Below are 6,718 nucleotides of genomic sequence, written 5' to 3'. Positions count from 1 at the left end.
ATCTGCCCTTGAAAATGTTACAGGTTGCTGTAGAAATGAAAAATTAAACTCAGCAGCACCTGGAAACAGGAAATTATTCTTATCCCACTGGGTTTGCAAGTGCAAAGCCTGGTGTGTAGAATAACTGCTCCTTAAAATCCAGAACCATGGAAATTGCACCACATATTGCTTTCTGTTTCATGTGTTGTTATTTGATTCAGCTCTGTTCATGTCTTTTTGTTCCAATTTTTTAAGAGTAATGGTAAGCGAACTGTGAAAATGTGTGTGTTATGTTTCCATGGCTAGTCCAAATTTAGTTATAAGATTTTAGCACCTGTTTTACTGGGGTGTTGTAACTATTTGATATAAACAGATAGAAATGGATGCAAAAATGCAGTTTTGAGTGCATCAGGCTAACCTGTGGTTATCAATATGTAAACATGAAAGTCACAATGATTTTATTATTCCTGCAGAAGTACAAACTTATCTTGCAAAGTGTTAACCTATTTTTCTTAGGTTTGTGATAGTTCACAAGATTAGAATATTATATTCACAAAGTAAAAGTAAGTAAAAATGTCAGTTACAAAAAACAAGTAATTTTTTTACCTGTATGGAGTATGTGTGTTATGTTGACTTTGAGTAGCAACTTTCTGAGCTTACATGAAATCACATCTAGTTCCAATTCCCCTGCCATGAACAGGGATGCCTTCCACTAGACCAGGTTCCTCAAAGCCCCATCCAGCCTGATCCAGCCTGGCCTCTTCCTTGTTGGCAGTTACTGCTTTTTTAAATAGGGAAAAAAGCAAAGAACTCCTCAGCTTTCCTACGCTGTCTGTGAGCAGCAGTAAATGGCCTCCCCACTGCTAGGTTTCTTTGCCCTGCAAAGCTGCTTCATTCCTTATGTGTCCACCCCGACCCCCTGTGAGCCTCCTTTGTCACTGCCTTGTCACTGCCTTGTCACCACCACTTTGGGGTCTGTCCTGCTCTGCTGCCCACACCATTGTATTGCAACGCATCACTAAAAATACTGACACAGCACTGATCATAAGAGAGACACATTTTTAATCTTGGGTGTGTCCATTTATTTATCTATAAATATTTAAGTTAGAATTTAATGTAGTACCAATCCAAACACTCTGGAGAAATTAAAATAAACTGCATCAGTCAACATGGTTGCCCTTATCAACAAGAAATGTCATCTTCTCCAAAACAGAAATGGTTTGTTTGACAAGATCTGTGCTCCTTGAAACTCTACACTCCTGTGCCGGTTCTGTGTTACTCTCATAATATTTTTTTTTTTTTGAGACAATATGTTCCATTATTTTGCCTGGGTAGAGAAGAAATATAGCAGTTCCTGGGTAGATCCTCTTCATCTTTTTCAGTCTTGGAAAAATAAGAATGTATCAAAGCCAGGCAAAATGTCAATGTGTTTACTCCTAAAGTATTAATTTCAGCAATTCTCCAGCCTTTAGGACCCTCTGGGGTAAGTTCTCTGGTCCTTTTGATTTAAGAAAATCTAATTTTAGTGGATTCTGGCTTGAATCCTCCTTCATGAAAGATGATTAGCTTTTCAGTACGTGTATGTCCTATGAGTTGATTCACTTCTCCCACTCTGTTCTGAAGGCAAAAGCACTTATTAAATATCCCCAGTCCTTTTGTTTGAGTTTCTTTTCTTCCTAACACATTTTATATTCCCCATTATTAATGCCACTGGTGACTGAATATTCATTAATTTTTTACTTTTTGTCTATTTTACCAGTTGACTCCAATTTCAATTTGTACCTTAACATCTTGCTGTTAGCTCCTTTTATATTCAAACACTATTGTTTCACTTCTTTTGTTCTGGTCAGATCTCCTAACCAGGATGTTTATGTGGCTAGAATAACATTTTTTTCCCCTTCCCTTTCTGGATAGTCAGTCTGGGTGCATCCAGTAGTATGTCCTTGAGCAATTTCCAGCTTTTGCTAATATTTCCCACTTCAAATGCTGTACATTGCAATGGCAATGAATCAGGAACTGACAGACAGAATTAAAACCAGTGTTCAGCCCTCCTCAAATTTGTAGGAGAAGTAATGGAATAAACAATGTCAGAATAATTTAATACTGAGAGAAGTAATTGAATTATAGCGCTTTTGTGTACATAATGTCAAAATGCATAAAAGAAAGTAAGAAACCCATATGTGGAAAGGAAATACAGATTTTCAACAAAATCAGTTTCAGAACATGCAGTTTTCCTACAAAATTCCCTGTTTTGTGGATGAAAACAATTACTCGCTTTCTTGCATAAGACTCGGCTGACGGCTTGATGCTCACCCTCGGATGGAGCGAAAGCACAACGCTCAGTCTGTACTGCCACATCTGGGGTTTAGTGCCCAAGGGTCTTGGAAGAACCCTCTTTTAGGATGTGATGAGTTATCCCTGGATCTGTCTTCCCAGTAAACTTCACTCTATGTTATGTTGTTTTATTCTACATTCTGTAGCCAGCACAGTTTAGGTACCTTCAGTTGGGTGGGAGGAGTGCCATCTGCAGGGAATGCTGCAATGGGAGGTGGCACAGGGCCACCAGGGCTAGGGACTGCCAAGCCACATGGTGCCTGAGCACAGCAACAAGCTCACAGTCAGACTGGGACTTGGGCGTAAAGCTCAGGGAACTTGCTCCACGTCCTCCAGTTTCTCAAGGAATCTCTCCAAATCTGGAGGTGCTGAGATGCCTTGGGATGCACGAAAGTGAGGCTAAAGCATGGCAGAAGGCTTTGGCACAGCTGAACTAAGGCTTAGGGATGTCACTGATGGCACTGATGCTAGACCAGGGAACCAGACACTTTGGTCCTTGCGGCAGCCCTTAGGTTTGGTCTGTGTTATGGCTGCTGCCATGAAAAATACAGGGAGCAGAATGGTTTCATGATAATTTGTACATAGCAAGTGCTCTCATCTCAGTATTCAGGATACAAATTCTAGCCTGAGAAGTGACCTGAGGGATATTCTCCAATTCCTCAAGAATGTCCCTCCACACCTCGCAACATGCTGGTCACCTGAGGTGCGTATTACAGCCATGCATGGGAAGTTTGTCTGGGAATGCCACCTTTTCTTTGTGGTCACCCCCAACACAGCAGAGGCCTTGAAAGCTGGGATATGGAAGACTGCCCCAAAAGCACACCCACCACCACCCAGCAATTTAGACACTCTTTTTATAATTTCTGGTGAATGTCCAGACATTTTTTTCCTCATCTGTGCTTTCTTTGGTTTGAAGTGAGGAAATATCTTCATAAAGGCAAAGGCCACATATTGCTGAAAGGAGACCAAATAGGAGGTGTTGAGATAAGAATGACTACAAATGAGAGTTTATCCATATTGTTAGAGAGCAGGAGTCATCCTGTGCTTGAATGGGCCTGCATGCTGTGAAGCAGCTTGGGTGGAAGAGACTCTGCTGGGAGGTAAAAACAGAGCAGAAACTTTGGATTAAATCTGGTAACACCGTGCTCAAAATGGGACAGAAATATCCCAGGTTCTTGGAAGCAAACCAGGATTTTACCTTTGCAAAACCTTTGAAAATGCCCATGTTTTTGAGGAGTGTTCATGGTTAAAATCCTATTAAGAGCAAAATGCTTTATTTCCTCTTGAAATTTATAATTTAGGGGATATCTCAGAATTTTTTCCCTATTGCTGTGTTCTATTACTACTACTGAGATTAAACTGGCTTCATTCCTTTTAACACAGACTACTACCTGTTTGTGTCCTGTTATGTCAATCTTTCTGTAAACACTTACTGATGCTTGATAGCTTTCCAGAGTAAGGCTTTCCTTTCTATAATGTTATGCATCTGACAAGGAAAAAAATTTAATTCTTAAAGAAGAGTGTGTTAATGTCCTTTATGATTTTATAATTTTTCCTTAATATTTTATTTGTATGTTGAATTTAGCTCCATAATTTAAGTATTTTACTGTTACACAATCATTATGCTCATGATCCATATCTTATTTTCTGGTAAAGTGTGCAACAAAAAACCATAACAAAGTTGATTATTTAATCAATGTACCAAATACATGGAGGGGAAAGGTGAGCACATTCTTTCAGGACCCTGAGAATTTTCTCTGTACCTTGTAAAGAAGTTCCAGGCAACACCCTTGCTCTGTTTTTAGGGAATTTTTGAGGCATACCAAACCTGAAATGCATACTGTAGATTGTCAAAGGCAGCACAAATTTCACTAATGGCAGACACTTTGTTTTCAGGTTTTCCTAATACTTTAAGAACCAGAGACAACATTAAATACTATGTACAGCTTGTGGCTGCGAGCCAAAAGGAAGCCCACACGACATTTAGTGCCCTTGTCTGCAAGCTGATAAAAGAGTCTGGATTCTCTAAACTCTTTAAGTGCTCAGTGTCAGGATGGAATTTGGTAACTGCAGCCTGAACAACTTATGTTATTTAAAAATGCACACTTAGCTCTAAGAGGTTTCCAAGCACTCTAATGCTGGGGTATTTGAACAGAGCAATAGGGTGCTTTTAAAAAAGCTTTTTATTTTGCAACTTTATGTTCATCTTGTTCAGATATTGTTTACTTTAGAATTCATCTGATAGACTCAAAATTAAACATGCTACCCAATATAATGGGACAGGGCTTTGACAAGCTTCAGGAAACTAAAAATGTTTGAAGTGTTTAAACTTCACTATATCACAAAGTAAATTTTGCACAGTTTGAGTATATGCTCTGGGATCACATAAAAATGCTAGACAGAATTATTCCTATCCATTCATTTGAACTACCCAGACCTGCCAGTTTGGAATGTGCAGATGAACCTGTGAGTTTGCTCCTGCCAGGAGCTCCAGAGCTGAATAAAATTGTGCTGAAATCCCTGTGCAGAGTAATCCCAAATGTCACTGTAGCAGGCTCTTAGTCTATCCTGGATAGGAACTAAATTGCCTGGTCTTTGCCTTGCCTATGCATAAACGGGTACAGCTCCTAACCCACTGCAGGCACTGCTACACCTTGCTTGAAAGGAAATCATGCTTGTTTAGCTCCTTTCCTCTCTCTCTGTCACTGTGGAACCATTGCAGAGTTGGGGGATCATGGACTCTTAGTAAGACTTTGCAGAGTCCTGCACTGCATCCTGAATTCTTCTAGTTAATTAACATTTAAGTGAAACATGCTGTGCCTGTGGTGTGGAGTGAGCATCTTCCACAATCTTCCAATGAATTAATGGAAAATTGAATTTTTGAGAACACAAACTATTTTTGTGTCTGACTCTGCAGAAAAAGGAGAACTTACAGCTAAAAATTAAATATAAGGCACCCGCTAAGACAGAAAATAATTTAATTCTCAATGGAATTCCTAAAGTCCTAAATCCTACACCTCTAGGGAGCTGTAATGGATATGCTTTTTATCTCTGCAGAGGATTATCAGTCAACAAATTTATCTCCTTCTCCTGTCCCACACCAGTGAGACCTGGAGCACAAGGGGAATTCCTCTGGCTTAACATCAGCATTTTTAGGAAAATGCAAAATGGAAGATGATTACAAATTACTTTGCTTCCTCTGTAGTAGCATCCAGTGCAGTGTTTGAAAGACAAACTCCATACACTGAAATGTGCCACATGGTGCTAGAGGGGGCACAGGAAAGGCTCATCCATCCACACTAAAACTTTCTGCTGCTCTGAGATGCAGATGCTGGCAGCTGGGGCCAGCAGATAGCCAGGTGGATCCAGCTGGCACTTATCCTATGATTCAACCAGCTGGTGCTGTCCAGCTGAGGAGCATTACCAATGAAAATGCTGAGATACAAAAAATGTGAGTGGAACCTGAGAGTTCTTTAGAAGAAGCTGCTTAGATCAACAAAATAAATGTGGCTAGGGAAGTTCAGACAGGAGAGAGGACAAATTTGTGTTAAAGCTCGTTCTGGTGCAATGGTGAATGGTGAAAAAGTTAAAAATAAAATAAATAGCAAGTACCCATTTCCACCTCTCCCCCCAAATGCCAGTGAACAGAGACTGCAAGTTCTGTAGTAGAAAACACTCAAGAGGGAAGATGAAAACTTCGTTGGTGTTACAAGCTGGCAGCAATATGAAGCAAAGGACATTGAAAACAAAAGCTTTTTACCTGTATCAGGAACAAGAGAAATGGAAGCAATGATACCACACAGTTATTTGAAAGAGAGATAATAATGACCTAAAATAAAATATTCAATAAACCCCATTATTTTCCATTTAGGAAGGAGCAAGATAATGGGCTACTACCACATGGGGATGATAAATGTCTGCAATCTGTTAAGGACTAAGTGGGCTCTTGGACAACAGCTATTAGAAATAAATATTTTGAATAGGTGCAGATTAAATCTCTCATTTGCTGATGTTTATTTACAGTAAATCTTGAAATGCCATGTTAATTTCAAAAGTGCCAAAGAAAGTTAAATTGATAATATTTTAAAAGGTATTTTGGTGGGTTGGACAGCTGTTAATCTGAATTCCATATAATGGAAAACCTGATTCTGAACTCAAATACAGAACATTATCCAGAGTCCATAATTATTTTATCCAGGATAAAATTTGATTTTTTTGAGTAGGAACAAAAATATGGTACAAAATGAAAGGCTATGTCCTAAAAGCAGTATCTATGAACATTTTTTAGGGTTTTAGTGGAACAAGAACACCTAACATGAGTTAAGAACACCTGACCTGAGTATAAGAACAGATTCTGGCTGATTACTTAGAAGAAAGACAGGGGTTGCACTGTTATTTTGTTGAA

This window comes from Cinclus cinclus, chromosome 1, assembly GCF_963662255.1.
Source record: "Cinclus cinclus chromosome 1, bCinCin1.1, whole genome shotgun sequence".
Classification (NCBI taxonomy): Eukaryota; Metazoa; Chordata; class Aves; order Passeriformes; family Cinclidae; genus Cinclus; species Cinclus cinclus.
This window is presented reverse-complemented; position numbering follows the sequence as displayed.